This window comes from Gossypium arboreum, chromosome 1, assembly GCF_025698485.1.
Source record: "Gossypium arboreum isolate Shixiya-1 chromosome 1, ASM2569848v2, whole genome shotgun sequence".
Classification (NCBI taxonomy): domain Eukaryota; kingdom Viridiplantae; phylum Streptophyta; class Magnoliopsida; order Malvales; family Malvaceae; genus Gossypium; species Gossypium arboreum.
Genome location: NC_069070.1, coordinates 47354584 through 47372955, shown reverse-complemented (window position 1 = coordinate 47372955; position 18372 = coordinate 47354584). Strand labels below are relative to the sequence as shown.

General features: G+C 37.4%; 1 non-coding gene across 1 annotated transcript; it reads right to left on the bottom strand.

Moving 5' to 3' along the window:
• Positions 1–1360: 1360 nt before the first annotated feature.
• LOC128282083 (small nucleolar RNA R71) lies at positions 1361–1467 on the bottom strand. Its single transcript, XR_008272363.1, has one exon. It is a non-coding gene; the product is annotated as a small nucleolar RNA R71 (small nucleolar RNA).
• Positions 1468–18372: the final 16905 nt, after the last annotated feature.

The following is an 18372-nucleotide window of genomic DNA, read 5'->3' as shown; positions in this document are numbered from 1 at the left end:
TGAATTCTTGTTTTGATATTCCAGGATATTGGTTCAAGTTAAGCTCTTATTCAGAGGAGGAATAGACCCTATCTAAGAGTACATTTGTCATAACTAAGCGGAGTTGATTGCGCGCCTAGAGATAGGGTGACTAGATTTTGTCGGATTAGGGTGAAACCTAATAAGGGGATCCATAGATCGAGTTAATGAAACCTTAGAGAGTTAATTAGAAAGAGATTTCAATTATTCAACCTAGGGTTAGACGTTGTTAGTCTCGAGAGGGATAATAATATAACTTAGGGATTTCTATAGATCAAGTCAAATGAATAAATCGTCCGATTCAAAGTCAAATAACAAGTGAAGTCTAGGTAGATTTTTCCTTAGGTATTGTCTTAATTCAATCATTTTTCCTAAAGTAATTCCCCAATTCTATTTTCTGTGAATTCTTAGTTTAGTTAATTAGTTATTTAAAACAAACCACATTATTCTTAGGCTAGATAATAAAAAGACAGTCATTACTAGTACTTTTAGTTCCTTTGGGTTCGACAATCCGGTCTTGCTAAAGCTATACTACTGTTCGATAGGTACACTTGCCTTCATCGTGATAATAGTTAGTTTCAAGAACAATTCATTATAAATATTTAAAACCAGTCACGAATATCACGTATCAAATTTTTGGCGCCGTTGCTGAGGAACTAAGGTATTAGGAACACTTGATTTTTATTACTTTAGCCATTTACTTTTACTGTAATTTAAATTTTATTCTAACTTTTACTAATTCTTCTTTTTCCCTTTTTCTGGCAGGTTCTTATAGTTTATGACTAGAAGAAACCCGTTAGGACTATTACTTTTTGACAGTGAGATCGATCGCACATTTCCCAGAAACCAAAGAGAAATGAGGTGAAGTTTAAGATACATAGAGAACGAGGAAGAGGACGATACTTCAACCACAATTGAGGAGATGGTTGAAAACCAAGAAAATCCGCTACCTTTTGCGATTGCTGTTAATCAAAATCCTGCTCTGCGTATGATTATGCTAAACCTAATTTAACAGGAACTGAGTCAAGTATAGTTAGACCTGCTATTGCTGCAAATAATTTTGAACTGAAACCTACATAATTCAAATGATACAACAGTTTGTTCAGTTTCATGGTTTGCAGGACGAGGATCCCAACGCTCACTTGGAAAATTTCTTAGAATTTTTCGATACATTTAAAGTCAATGGCGTTTCTGATAATGCCATACGTCTTCGGTTGTTTCTCTTTTGTTAAGGAATAAGGCTAAACAATGGTTGAACTCGTTACCACGAGGGTCAATCACTACTTGGGAACAAATGACCGAAAATTTTTTATTAAAATATTTTCCACCGGCTAAAACAGCCAAATTACGTAATGATATCTCTTCTTTTGTGCAGATGGATTTAGAAACACTCTACGATGCATAGGAGAGATACAAGGACTTTTTGAGAAGGTGCCCTCACCATGGGTTACCACTTTGGCTACTGGTTCAAACGTTCCATAATGGCCTAAATCCTTCGACTCGGTAGATGATTGATGCAGCCGTTTGGAGGAACTATTAATAATAAGACACCGAAGGCGGCTTATGAATTTATTGAGGAAATGTCACTGAAAAACTATCAGTGGTAAGTTATGAGAACAAAGCCGACGAAAGCAGCCGGTATTTTCAACCTCGACGTGGTTACTATGCTATCCAACCAAGTAGAAATCTTAAATAAAAAGATTGACGGTTTGTGTGGTTCTACTAAGGTACATCCAGTAATGAGGTGCGATTCGAATGGAGGAGGAGCGTGCACAGAATATCAACCCTTCAACCCTAGCATCAAAGAGGAACAAGTCCAATATATGGGTAACAATAACTCTAGAATCCCAAAATAACCCATATAGTAACACTTATAATGCAGGTTGGAGGAACCATCCCCAATTTCTCGTGGGGCGGACAAGGAAATCAAAGGCCACAACATCCTCCAAGTTTTCAACAACCACCTTACTAGCAGGAGAAAAAGTCAAACCTTGAGGAGATGCTAACAAAACTTATATTGGTGTCAAAAACTCATTTTTAGAATACCGAGACAGCACTTAAGAATCAACAAGCATCGATCCAAGGGCTTGAAACTCAGATTGGACAGCTTGCCAAGTTGATTTCTAAACGACCACAAGGTAGCTTGCCTAGCAACATAGAATCTAACCCAAGGGAGCAACTCAACGCGATTACTAGTCAAGATGAGGAAGGGTTAGTCACACCTAAACCAGAACCAAGGCAAGAAACTGAGATAAGCAAAGGTAAAGGTAAGGTAGACCACAATGAGCAGAAATCGGTAAGTACAGAATACAAACCTCGTGTGTTATACTCTAATGCGACAAGGAAAGACCGCTTAGATGAATAATTTGGTAAATTCCTTAAACTCTTAAAAAAATTACATATTAACTTACTGTTTATTAAAGCTCTATCGCAGATGCCAAACGCAATGAAATTTTTAAATGAGCTTTTAGCAAATAAGCGGAAGTTGGACGAGGCTTCGCATGTGAAGCTAAGCGCAGTTTGCTTAGCTATTCTACAGAATAAACTGCCCAACAAATTAAAAGATCCAGGGAGTTTCACAATTTCTTTCTTAATTGGTAGTTTAGATGTTAATAATGCATTAGCTGATTTAGGGGCTAGTATTAACGTCATGCCTTACAAAATGTTTAAACAACTAGGTCTTGGGAAACCCAAACAGACTAGGATGAGCATTTAATTAGCAGATAAAACTATAAGATTGCCTAGGGGTATTATTGAAGATATGCAAGTTAAAATTGATAAATTTATATTTCCCATTGACTTTGTTGTTCTAGACATAGAGGAGGATAGTAACACTCCTTTGATTTTAGGAAGGCCTTTTTTAGCAACTTCTAGAATGATTATTGATGTTGGCACAAGTGAGCTCACACTTCGTGTGGGAGACGAAACAATCACCCTTCAAGCTCGCAGTTCCGGCAACACATCGAAAATTGAAGGTGATTGTCTAAACCATTCTACTCAAACTAACAATATGGTGCAACCTACTTTGCAAGAAATGAGTTTGAAGGAAGTACATAAGCCATTTTCAAGCAATAGTAGAGGACCAATTCATGAAGAACGAAGGCTACAAATCAAGGAGCTAGATGAATGGCAAACACATAAACTGAGAACACATGATAAACCAAAACTATGCTAGAACAAGCTCAATACCTTTCAAAATCAACTTAAGGTTGGAGATAAAGTTTTATTAGATGTCGCAGATCCTCACATTGCCACTGCCAAACCAGACGAAGAAACCCCTCTTTCGGTACTTAGCATTTTCCCTTTCGATACAGTCGAGGTAAGTCATCCCAAGTTCGGCACTTTTAAGGTAAACAATACCCGCCTAAAACCTTATTTTGATGAGATTCACAACAGGAATGAGGAGTATAAACTCCTCAAACCACCATGACCATTCAATGGAGAGGTAAGTTGAGCTTAGACTATAAATAACCGCTTCTCGGGAGCCAACCCAAGCACTAACAATATTCCTTTCTTTAAATTTTAGTTTTTAAAATCTAACATACTAACCAAATCATTGAACACAGGCTTTTCAAAACCACACGGCCAGGCACACGGGCGTGCCGAAGGCCGTGCACATACCACGGGATGCAACACGGCTGTGCGATGTAGCCATGTGAAAACAGGGAAAAAATTTCTTTCCCAACACGGGATGCGATAAGTAGCCACGGCCGTGCGACATGGCCGTGGGCGAAACTGTCAAAATAACACGGGCATATAACACGCCCGTGTTTTGAAACCGTGGGTAAACCTGTCAATTTAACATGGGCGTGCGCCTACATACACGGGCATGGGAGAAGCGAACGGAGATCGACACGGCTGTGCCATATGGTCGTGTACACCAATGCGCCTAATTTTAAAAATTACGACACGCACGAGCTGAGCTTAGAGCACACGGGCGTGTCCCACGACCGTGTGCCCCAATTTCTCTATAACCACCTATTATTTATTTTATTTTATTTTTATCTCTATATTTTGAAATTATTTTTTTAATTTCCTTTTAATACTATTTCATTCTGAGTTTTTACAATTTTTATTCTTCGGCTATTTCATTACGAGTAATTATGCTTCCGTGTACCTCTTAAAGAGTTCCTGATTTTATCATAGTCAGAAAGAGCTCCAAAGCTCATCCTCTCATAGGAACTAAAAACTCCATAGAGAAAGGACTTATGGACTAATGAACCTCTACCACTACCGGAGTATCCTCCTCCACCCTTACGCCGATTGTTCTCCAAAACTCCAGTTCAAGGAAATTCATTCATCACTCAGGAAGTTTCACTTCTCTCCCTATCTTATATTTACATTTTTTTCTATATATATATCTTTGTACATTGAGGGCAATGTACATCTTAAGTGTGGGGGGTATTCATTTCACTATCAGAAAAATCCCTGAATGATTGCCTTGTTCTCTTGAAAAGCTCTCATATCATGTTTAGGATAAATTTTGATTGATTTATGATTTTTATTGATATATCTTAAATTAAAACATAAGCATTCATGCATTTTTTATTTAAACTTTAAGACATTAGAGAATTAAGCATGATAAGTTGATTTTTAAGAATTTAAAATTTTAGGTTGTTTCCCCAAGTTTAGGTATTACCTTGAGTTGGAATTCACAAGTTTGAACATCAAAAAGCCATAATTTTTGTGAGATCTTGAGCCTTTAGAGCATTTATTATTTCTTTCATGCTCACTTTCATTATGAGTGCGTCAGTATTGAATTGTTATTCTAGAACTTGCTTGGTTATGCATGTCAAGACCACACCATTTGATTTGTTATGTCAGAATGAGAAAGGCACTTAAGTTTAACCCACTCACTCCATAAAAGCCTACCTTCACAACTAACCCTTAGTGAACCCTCTTGAGCCTAACAACCCATTCATTGATGTACCCTCAATATTAACCCATAAGACATTATTGTTCAAATCCCCTAAATTAATTTGATCCCTATTTTTATCGAGATTTGAGTTGGAATAGTTGCTTAGCTATGTTTTATTCTATTTTGTACTATGACTTGTTCTTAAAAAAAATGCATGTATATATTTTAGTAGTAGTGATCTTCTGAGCTAAAGAGTTAAATTCCACACTCTGAGAAAAAGCTCTGTTGTATGCAATTGATGACTAGTCATTTTTCTAGTTAGGCAATTTTCAATTCAATCTTGATTCTAACCCTTTCTTTCAACTTGTGACTACACCCTCTAACCAAAGCCACGTTACAACCCTCTAAAGACCTTTTGATTGATGTTTCATCTCAATTTATAGTGGTGGAGATTTGATTTTTATGCAAGCCTATGGTAATGACTTTTCATTATTGACTATTGAGTGCTTCATTTATTGTCCTTAAACACCTCGAATGATTTGAGTCAATCTTTAGTGAGGATGTGAAACTCTATGACATTTTGAATCAAAGGTAATTCCTTAGACTAGGGGAGGCACCTATGTTTTCATGATAAAGTACTCAACTTGGAATGTTTGAAACTTTGATGTTCTTTCAGTTGAATTTTCAATGTATGATTACCTATGGATTATTTTGAGATATTATCGATAGAAATTAAAAGTTGAGAAGAATTTATTTTGATTATGAGTTGAGGATTTTGCTTGAGGACAAGCAAATGCTTAAGTGTGGGGGTATTTGATAAACCGTAATTTATACATATTTTATCCCATGCTTGGCACATTTTATGGATGATTTTTCCTTAGATTTGGTGAATTCAATGCTCTTAATGCCTTAATTTCATGTTTTATACTTAAGAGAGCATAGGATAGTGAAAGGAACGAGAAACGGGCCAAAAACAGAGAAAATGGGGCAAAGTACGAAATCAACACGGCCTAGACTTCCTTACACGGGCAGACCACACGGCTGTGTCTATTTGGCAAAATCGAAGCACGACTCACACGGGTGGACCACACGCCCGTGCCTATTTAACAGGCTTGACCACGGCCTTAAGTAATCGCACACAGGCATGTCACATGGGCGTGTCCCTGTCAAGCCTAAATTGAGTTCAATTCGGAAAAGCCCAATTTTGAGGGTTCTTAGGCATTCCAAAGCCTATAAATAAACCCTAGAGGAGGAGGAAAGGGACACACACAAAGGAGGAAGCAGGGAACTGCTCAAGGAAAGCCGATTGATTCATCTCAGATCGGATTCATCATCAAGACTGAAGATCTCCCCTCAATTTCCCTTTAGGAGTTTTGGGTTTTTCTTTATGTTTTGTATTCATTATTCTTCTGAGATGTTTACCTTTTTAGTTATGAACTAAAATCCCTAAATACCTAAGAGAAATGAAACCTAAGACTAATCTTGTTTTTATTATCTGAATTGTGTGATAAATATTTTACTTATTCTTAATTATGTAATCTTAATTCTTGTTTTGATATTCCAGGATATTGATTCAAGTTAAGCTCTTATTCAGAGGAGGAATAGACCCTATCTAAGAGTACATTTGTCATAACTAAGCAGAGTTGATTGTGCGCCTAGAGATAGGGTGACAAGATTTTGTCAGATTAGGGTGAAACCTAATAAGGGGATCCATAGATCGAGTTAATGCAACCTTAGAGAGCTAATTAGAAATAGATTTCAATTATTCAACCTAGGGTTAGACGTTGTTAGTCTCGAGAGGGATAATAATATAACTTAGGGATTTCTATAGATCAAGTCAAATGAATAAATCGTCCGATTCAGAGTCAAATAACAAGTGAAGTCTAGGTAGATTTTTCCTTAGGTATTGTCTTAATTCAATCGTTTTTCCAAAAGTAATTCCCCAATTTTATTTTCTGTGAATTCTTAGTTTAGTTAATTAGTTATTTAAAACAAACCACATTATTCTTAGGCTAGATAATAAAAAGACAGTCATTACTAGTACTTTTAGTTCCTTTGGGTTCGACAATCCGGTCTTGCTAAAGCTATACTACTGTTCGATAGGTACACTTGCCTTCATCATGGTAATAGTTAGTTTCAAGAACGATTCATTATAAATATTTAAAACCTGTCACGAATATCACGTATCAGCAACCATTTGATGAATTAAAACTATAGTGCTTTAATAAGACTAATGTTACAATCCGTATAGATAGAACAGTACATCAACCATCAATAGTGCATTCCGAAACAAAAGGGGAAAATTGAATATTGTCCCAATAGCAACCAGTGTAGTAAGATCTATATTATCATGCTTACATGATCTAATTAAGAATTATACATGTAATAAATATACTTATCTCAAGTCAATATATATCCTTTATAGATGAACCACATTTGATAGAATAGACCATAAGAATGATAAGAAAGTCGATATAAAGAACTCCAAGATATAAAGCTCTACTGAATTCCTGAAAATGCAACCCATATTGAATGATAAAGAGATTGATGATACCCCAGAAAAAATCCAGAAGAAGAATATTGCTTATACGCATTGGAAACAGTTGTGACGGAGACAACATAAATTGCACATATATATAAAGCAGAGCAACAACCAGTAGAAATAGAAAAAATATCATCATATGAGTCTTATCGTCTAGTCTTCTACTGAACATAATGGAATAGAATGCCAAAGAAAAATAGAGTAATGTTGATCATTAATCAACCAAACTAACAATACCTTTGCATCATGGTTAGCTAGCATTCCCATATGATAAGAATCACATCTGAAGATGAACAATTGCATATGCCTCTGAGGATAAAAGAACATATAGAATGCCTAGAAGAAGAACATATAGAATTCCTAGAAGAGATCATTTTAAGATACTTGGTCATAATAGCTACATTAAGATAAATTTACAATTCAAACATTATTTCACTAACTACTAAAGTCACCGATGATCCTACATTATCCCATTCCACTAAAGAAATTAGTTTAAAAGAAATCCCAGTTAACCCGTTCTTTGGATACTATCCCTGACAAAGTCGATTATCAGTAACGAATTTATTCCTTACTTGCTAACCAATTCTAGACTCTGACCACATTATTACTCAATTAACCGCTGAGCTCTTCATTTCCCTTTTTGAAGACTTAGGCAACATAAGTCTTGTAAATTTTGTTTTAAAAGACTTTAAGGCCGAGGGCGCGGAGGTCATAGCACTACTAAATTTAATTTTCATATATACACATCAAACATATATTTCATTATCAACATAATATTATTAATCTCTACTCTTACCTTTATGAGTTTCTGCTCAACAATAGCAACTTTTTAATCAGATACTTGAGTATCACTTTCAGTATTATCAGAAATAGCTCAGTTGGAAAACATCTCTGTCTAAAAATGAAGCAAATCTCATTAGAGTCAGGAGATTATCACACTACCACAGGTTATATAATGGCATATATTTTCAAACTTCATACATGCTACGTTTAGTCCGAGAATAGACTAAACTATAACTCTTATATCACTAAATGTAACACCCCTAACTCGTATCTGTCGCTGAAATAGGGTTACAGAGCATTACTATAAAAACGTAACTTATAATCATTCATTTCTAAACATTTCATAAATCATATCATATTTCATTCAAACACATGCATATTGTCCCTTATTTGACCCCACGAGGCCTTAGAAACACTTTAAAAATGATTTGGGACTAAATTGGAAACATTTAGAACTTATTAGAAACAGATAGAAAATTTCACACTGTAGGGTCACACAGCCATGTGGCCAAGCCATGTGACTCACACGGCTGAGACATACGGCTGTGTTCCACTCATGTCCGTGCCTGTGTAACTTATTGACTTGGGTTACATGGTCAAGCCACACGCCCATGTGCTAGGCCGTGTAACTTTCAAAAAGCAACCTTTAAAACCTACAGGGGACACACGGCCATTTCGATACATGGCTGAGACACACGCCGTTGTCTTAGGCCGTGTGGACAAGAAATAGGCCAAATGCAAGTCATTTTTTTCACCCAATTTAAGTACACACTTACAAGCCATTTGCACCTTTGACCAAGACATCAAAAGATACCAAAACATGCACAAAATGACTAATTCATATGATCAAAATACATACAACCTGTAACACCCCAAACCCGGCCTGGAAGTTTGGCTCGAACTTGGTGTGTCACATTGAAGTGTTTTTCAAAACCATGTTTCCATTAAAACCCTTCTTAATAATTAAAACTTATACCCTTTTAAACCTTGTTAGAAAACCTCAATTTGAATAACATTCTTAACAACTTTGTAAAAATCTTGGTAGTTGCGAAACTTACTTTAAAAACAATTGCGGTTCGTGATGTTTTGAATAACGATGAGTGCTTTGGAAAATCGTGTTCTAATACTAGCAATTATAAGAACAATAAATAAAATTCCAAATTTGAAATCCGAAAATTACAACGGCTTTACTACAACCCACATAAAATAATTTAAAGGTAATAATCAAAAGCGTAACATAAACAAGTGTGTGGCTTCCTCCGAGCCCCTAGCAACCCCAATCCATCTAAGGTGGAAATTACGAAAGGTTAATAAGCGGGGTGAGTTTACGAAAACTCGATGTGAAATCCCTACTATAAAAAGGAATCAACATCTAAAAGAATTAAAAGTCCGCCCCACCTTACTTACAATTTCAGTACCAATCGGTCTTAGCCCATTACAATGCATACACGGATGGACCTTAGCCTATTACGAATAAGAAACATTATCGAATTGGAACCAAAATGAGAATCGAAATCGTAATCGATGTAATCGTAATCGTAATCAATATTAGTAATGTAATCGAATCGAATCGAATTAGGTGACGAATCGTAATCGAAATCGATATGAAATTAGAATCGAATCGGTATTAGTAATGTAATCGAATCGAATCGAATTACGTGACGTAATCGTAATCGAGAATCGATGTAATCGTAATCGTAATCGATAGTAATGTAATCGTAATCGAATCGAATTACGTGACGTAATCGAATCGAATGTGAATGCAATCCCAACCCAATCCACCAGTATACACCCCGTACCAACCTTACACCATGTGGGAGACAACTCGACCCACCCATCCGCCACACACGTAATTTGCGGCATGGTCGCTGAGCAGAATATCGTGTGAGTCACCAGATCTGAATATTGTGGTAGAGCCACCGAATCGATAATGTGGCAAACCTACCTAACGAATCGTGGCACAAAGCCATAGATAATCAGAACAACTTCGCAGATAGCCATCGATGTGATAATATAATTGGCGCACACCTTCGGTAAATATGATCGACACGTAGTCGTCAACAAAATGTTAGGCACATAGCTACATGTAAATACGTTTGGCACGGCCATAGTCAAGATGGCACAAAGCCATATTTAGGTTGGCACGAGCCATTAATAACGGGTCTATAATCGACGAAGCCCACAACAACGGCACACGACCTTGTGGCGTGATCGGCACTTAGCCATCGATCGGTCAGCGATATTGTGACAGAGTCACCAAATCTGATATTGTGGCGAGCCACCGAATCAGATATTTGTGGCATAGCCACCGAACGCTTCCTCCGTACAAAATCCCAACCCATGCAACATGTCATGTATGCGAGAATGTCATGCCCATATTTGAATCAAACAATCACAGTCAAGTCATTCATATCACCAACATATATTCACAATCAAATCCACAAACACACAAATCCAAGTCACCACTTGCCCACAAGGGCAAAATAAGGTCATTTAACACCCTAGGGCAAAATGGTAATTTTACCCCACAAGGGTATCTCGGTAATTCTACCCTACAGGGGTATTTTGGTATTTCTACCCTACAAGGTTATTTCGATAATTCTACCCTATAGGGGTATTTTGGTAATTCTATCCTATAAGGGTATTTCAGTAATTCTACCCTATAGGGGTATTTCGAAAATTCTACCCTACAGGGGTATTTTAGTAATTTCACAATCAAGGGTAAAACGGTAATTTTAAAAATCGAGGGTAAAACGGTAATTCTATAAATCGAGGGTAAAACGGTAATTCTGTAAATCGAGGGTAAAATAGTAATTCTGTAACTGAGGGTAAAACGGTAATTCTGTAAACTGAGGATAAAACGGTAATTCTGTAAACTAAGGGTAAAACGGTAATTTTGAAAATCGAGGGTAAAACGGTAATTTTAAAAATCGAGGGTAAAACGGTAATTCTGTAAATCAAGGGTAAAACGATAATTCTGTAAATCAGGAGTACTTTGGTAATTTTACAAGTCGAGGGCATTTCAGTAATTGGTAAACTAAAGTATTCTAAACATGGATAACAATACGAATGGGCCTAAAGCCTATTCTCGGCCCAAATGGGCCCACACGCTCGTGTGGCCCTTTTAGCCCAAACCTAGCCACAGATATGCGATTCACCTAGCCTAATCCAATATTTACTACACAATCAAACAACTTATCCAATTGGGCCCGTAGGCCCATTGGGCCCACATGGCCCCTTTTGGCCCATCGCGGCCCGAAGTAGCCATCCAACAACAAGAGTAGTGATAAATACACACCTGAATGGAGACTGGAGTTAATCCACGCTCCGAGCACTCTTAGCCGACGCCCAACCCAAACAAGCACGCCATAAAGCGAAAGGGATCAGTCAAGAAAGGTACCTTTACTCTCCTCATGGTTCTCTCTATTTAAAGCCAGCTTCCTATCCACTCTTATGTTAGCTTCCCGATGTGGGATCCCTCCAACATCAGAGTTTAAATTCAACACCAACTCTTGCCGCCCCCTATTAGCAAAATAAATGCTTTTTGCTTGCCATGGGATTCGAACCCATGCCTCCCCTCAAATGCTCCACACGCCACTTGCCACTAAGCCATAAGGTTTTTTGTGTCACAATTTCTCCAACAATATTCTTAAGGCCTACCTACTACACCTAGGGTTTGATTCACCTTAAACCAAATTTTTTGCTAGAGTCCGTGTTTAAACCGGGACTTCTCCAACACTTCTCAACACACTTAACCACTAAAACAAGCCTTCATTAACGAAATTTGCATGCACAACAGAATATTATAAGCTGCCTTCAACCGCTCCCATGCTCAAGGCCCAAAACTTCTAGGCCCAAATTCAGGGTGTTACACAACCAATATGCCATATAGGCATCGCAAAAACATACATCAAAGACACTTGAACATATGCATATTTAACCATTCATAAACTAACTTGTTTCCATACCAAAACATATCACAATGGACACATATCAACCATACCATATTAGATCATTCCATATCAAAATAACCTTACCACTTGGATCGCTTCTCACATGCATCAAAACCATTTAAATGACACAAATCTAGTCATTTCCAAATGGTTCCAACAACCAACATATGTACTTACCATATTTCGTATCATGCACCACTATTCAAAACCTTTCCAAAGCATACCATAACTTGACCATGTTGAGGTAAATTCATCAACTACCATTTTAGCAATTCAAACACGCATTAATACATTGTCAAAATAACACACATCAATAAGGTATCAAAAGTACCAAGGTTACATCAACCAAAATGACATATACATGCCAAACTCATCAACTAACATAAAACACAAGTCCATCTATACATGCCATTATAACCTTGATCAAGACATCAAAATCTACCAATATAATCGTTGAATAGTGTGATAAATCTCTAACAAGCTTCCAAACTGATTGAGCTTCCGATAATTTGTAAAGTAAAGGAAAATAACTACGTAAGCAATGAATGCTTAGTAAGCTTGTATAAACTTTAAACATGACATTTCATTTAATAATGAACTTTATAGGGTAATTATATTATAAACCTATACCAACTTCACAAAGTTTATCAAACTTTAGAACCATCAACTCATAAATGAGTAAGTTCATCAATATCACATATATTTTTCATTCCTAACATAATAGGATTTTATAAGACTTTGAACCCTTCCATTTACTTATTTTCCATTCCATTTACTTACCTTAGCTTAAATAACAACATCAATTCACTAATTAGTATATTTTTTCATGAACTCGGTATATTCATCGATAGCATATGTAAATTTCCCACATATAAGTACATCATTCAACTCATCATTTCCTTTTTATCATATTGCATTTAAACTATGAACTTTCCATTTCATTACCTTTCCTTACCTGTTTCATATGCATAACACACAAGACATAAGCATAACATTAACCATGGCTACAAGCTAGTGCATTCAAACATAGCTTTTTTAAAATCAACTGCATGATAAACCATTTCATAAGAAATTACATACTTTAATACTTACCACCCTTTCATGAACATAAGCATATTTCTATTTGGAAACTTGTCATTTCAATGCATAACTTTATAAGTAAACATAATACAAACCAACCAATAGCTTGGCACAAGCCTAAGCGTCATCAAAAACATATGTTAGTGCATCAATTCATAATTCACTTGAATTAACATAAGATAAGTTATTGAAAATGAATAAACTCACTTGAAATCATCAATTTTATGAACATAGATATACTTTCATTTAACATTCTCTTTTCATTCATTTTCTTAGTTTTCATGATATAAGTCATTTGAATGCTTACTTTTCCTTCCCTTTTCATGCCCGTTGAACCACTTAATATAATATCAGATACTCGAAAAAGCTCACACAAAATGTGCTAAACATATGGTCGAAACCATTCCTTTTCATCATTGTTCACTCGAGCCATAAATGGGTCTGTTCACACAAGCTAACGGTCGAAATGTTGCTACACAATGCTGCTCACACAAGCTGATGAGTATCCGCAACAAATGTTGGAACTTAGCCATCGGTAGGACATTCAAGACCAACACCCTGAACATGGTAATTTGGGTTGCTAACAAAAGCTGGCGGTCGAAATGTAAACTACACGATGCTGCTCATGTGACAGCCCAAAATTGACCCTAGTCGGAATGTGGTTTCGGGACCACAAAACCGAGGCATAAAAATAATTTAAAATTTATTTTGATGCCTATAATATGTGTATGCTCATGTATGACATTTTTTGATGATTGATTTAGTGTTATAAAGGTGAATTCCACTAGAAAGGACTTAGTAGTGAACTTTGAAAGTACAATAGGGAAATGTGTGATGACTAATTAAAGCATGCATGCAAAATAATGGACTTGCATGTCAAATTCCCCTTTTATAGGTGATGGCGGCCATGACATGGGTTATGGGCAAAGAAAACATGTTGAAACATGTTTTGTTAATGGAGCATGAAAGAAATGATTAATAATTAGATGTGGGAAGAGAAACAAAAAAAAATGTGTGAGAGTGTAGCATTCCCCCATTGCTTAGTGCAACTAAGAAGGAAAACAAAAAATTTTGTTCATCCTTGTTCTCTCCTTTTGGCCGAAAATACTAAGGGAAGAAGAGATTTTTGCTTCATTTTATTTGTTTAGAAGAGATCTAGAAGGAGATTTGGCTAAACTTGCACCAAGATTAAGGTATGTATGAGGTTGTGTCATGAGATTCATGCATGTTTTAGTTGCCAACTTGATGTTCATGTTAGCCATGGTTCAAATCCTTGTTATGCCATGGAAGTGGTATTTGGTCAAAGTTGATATTGTGATAAAGCCATTGCATGCTAAGTGTGAAGCTTGATGATGATGCATGCAATGATGGATTGTCTACTCTTGAAATTTCTTTGTAGCCATCTTGAGTAAGACATTGAGTTTTCTTTTGTTTAACCATGATTGAAGTTGAAAGGGGCATGATTGTGATGTATTCGGCCATGATGCATTCATGAGCATGGTTCATGCTTCTTGCATGTTAGTTAAAATTTGTGTTTTGGATGGCTAGGGACACCTTGAAATTCGGCCATGCACATATATGTATATATGTTTGCACATGATGTTTTGGTTATGAAGTAAGTGATGAATATGTTTGTTTAAAGAAGAAAATGTTGAAGAATGCTTGTGAAATTGCAAGTACATTCGGCCTAGTACACATATGATGTGGAAATCTTGGAATTTATTGTTGAATTGGTGCAAGTATGACTAAGTATATTCGGCCTTAGGTAGCCTATTGATGGCCTTAGCTTTTCCTTGATGCTTGAATGAATTGTATTGAATTGCTTGATGTAGTATAAAATGTGCATGACCATTGTGTATTCAAGCTAAAGGGTGGCCATATGACCATTTAAACTCCTTGTCATATTCGCCATAAGCTAGCATAATGAGGTTTTAATAAATTGAATTTGTTTGAATTAGCTCAAGAGCTTAGAGGGCCACAATTGGACAAGGGGAAGGAAAAAGTGATCGAATAGCCGTAAAAGCCGTTCGACAACATCCAAGGTAAGTCCTCAAGAAGTGACCCTACTTGAATTATGTGAAATGAAATATGGATGTGTAATGATTATTGATTTATGTGTGTATGAGTATTTGAATGATACCGGGCTAAGTCCCAAGGCGATTATGCTAGTGATTACATTTGTGTTTGAGCCTTAGTAACGAAAATGAAACATGAATGTCTAATGATTATTGATGTATGTGTGCATGAGCAATTGAATATCCGGGCTAAGTCCCGGCGACATTTATGCTGGAAATTATATCCGGTTAAGACCAAGGCAATTGTGCTAGTGGCTACATCCGGCTAAGACCGAAGGCATTCGTGCGAGTCGTTCTATCCGGGCTAAGACCAAGGCATTCGTGCGTGGTTATATCCGGTTGTATTCAAGAAGCTTGGGCTGGAGGTGAGTGTTGGCTGCTGTAATAAATTCCATTAGTACGCTCGAAAAGCCCAAAGAATAAGGTATGATTATATGTGCATTGGAAAAGTCGACATGCTTGAGCAACATTCACTCAATCGACTAACAATTTCAGCTATTGAATTGGTTGATACCTTGTGAAAGTATATAATGATGAAGTGTGAAGTAAGAATGATTATGTGAATGTGTATTAATGAAATGATGCATTTGGCTATGTGAATGTATTGCTTTAATTAAAGCTGATTTTATTCCTTGAGACTTACTAAGCATAAAAATGCTTACCCTCGTTGCTTTGGCTCTCTGTTTTATAGATTTTGCTCGATAGCAATCGGATTCGGGATCATTAAAGTCAAGTCATCTACACTATCAAAGCCTCCATTTTGGTATAAATTTTGGTTGAACTTTGAAATGGCATGTATAGGACTACCCTTGTTGGTTCAAATATGTTGTGATGTATATGTATACGGCCATGCGAAAATGGCTCGTAAAAGTGAAGTCTGAACTTAGACTATTTGCGGTTTGTATATATATATATGGTGTCATGATGTGATTATGGATTGGAAATGGGAGTGTTGGTCACATGATCAGCCATTGGTCTGGTTAAAATGATCATATATGAACCTATGTATGGCAAGACTAGTTGGTTCATGGAGACTACAAAATAGGTAAGACCTACCTTAAAAACAGATGCTGCCAGCTGCAGTGACGTGAATGTGAAAAATCACCAAAATTTGTAGGAATGGTATTAAATGGTGAATAAGCTATGTAAATGAACCTTGATGAGTCTACTTTCATATGGAAGAAACGAAATGGTCGTAGGGGTCACATGTTAAGAGATATTAAAGCTATTGTGAGACAGGGCCAGAACGGTTTCTGGGTCCCCTGTCGCAACTTTAAAAATTACTATAAATTATCCAGAAAGAATTAGGAGTCATTCCTTATATGTACAGATTCCATTTTGAGTCTAGTTTCATTAGAAACAAACGGCACCAGTATTAAAGCCCTGTACAGAGAGATATTCAAGTTGTAACGCGCGGAGGTCAGAGCAGTCGATCCCTATAACATGGGTGACTTTAACTAATAAACTGTACCAATTGGCCCTACCAAAAATTCTAGAAATAAATCCATGGATGGATATATGAGTCTAAATTCAGGGAAAATTTATGAAACCAGTTTCCGAGTTTTGAAACTCGAGATATGATTTTTAAGGCGACGGTGATGCAGTTTTCCAGCCTGACTGGAAATGTCAATTGGTGGGCGAAATATGTGGATTTGGCTTGTTAACCCCTCGTCCGACACCGGCGATGGTCTCGGGTTCAGGGTGTTACAATTTTATTGGTATCAGAGCAACGGTTTAGTCGATTCTAGGACTACCGTGATGTGTTTGGGGTCTAGCTATACATGCCATTAAATGATGAATCGATAGTGTGGTGATTTCTGACAATTTGACTTTGTGTTTGTTTTTAGTAATGGATCCGATCCCAACCGAGCGATAGCTGATGATGTGGAGAGTGTGGCGCTGCTCCGCGCAAGGGACAATGCCGGTGGACTCTCAACCTATGGCCAACAATCCGAATGATGAGGCTAGGCAAGCCTTTTATAGTGTGATGAATGATTGGTTTAACCAATACATTCGAACTAACACTACTGTTCCACAACCTCCATTCCCGACAAATGCAACCCCGCACCTACAATACCTCCTAAACCCGACCAAATAAGGTCAAGTAAGCCCCGATCGACGAGGATTCGAAAACATGGGGCCACTGAATTTAAAGCTACGGATGATGATGATGCCGAAGCGAGCTGAATTTTGGTTGGACAACACTATCCGGTGCTCGATGAGCTATCTTGTACACCGATGAGTGCTTAAAGTGTACCATCTCCTTGCTACGTGATTCCGCCTACTATTGGTGGAGTACTCTGACTTCTGTGGTGCCTAGAGAACAAGTGACTTGGGAATTCTTTCAAACCAAGTTCCGAAAAAAGTATATTAGTTAGAGATTCATCGACCAAAAGCGAAGGGAATTTCTTGATCTTAAGCTAGGTTCTATGTCGATTCCGACTATGAACGAAAATTTGTGAGGCTTAGCCGATCTGTGCGAGAATGCATTTCGTCCGAAGCTATTATGTAAAAACAGCTTGAGGATGGGCTGAATGATGATATAAGGATGTTCGTTGGCATTCTCGAAATACGAGAGTTCGTAGTACTTGTTGAGCGAGCTTGTAAAGCCGAAGAGCTTAGAAAAGAGAAACAAAAAGTTGATGTGGGAACTAGAGAATTCTGAAAAAGGTCCTCGGGAAAGTCTCTTCAATAGGTATCGAAGAGATTTCGAGATGATGTGAGCCGGTCTAGAGGCGCTACGGGCTTTTCTAGACGAGGACGCGATCGACCCCCTGTGACCACACGAGTCACTTCGATCGCCAGTGGTGGAAATGATCGCCGAGAGAGGGCGGAGTGTCTGCATTGTGGCAAATGGCATTCGGGGAGCTGTTGGTTCCGTGATCGCTCCTGCTATAAGTGCGGATCGGCCGACCACCTTATGAAGGATTGCCCGGGGTTGCTTGAACAAAATGTAAGTCAGAGTGGAAACCCGGGTGCTACCACTGCTCGAGGTAGGCCACCTAGAAATGTGGGCAATGTTAGTGGTGGTCAGAGAGGATCTAGAGATACTACCATCAGATC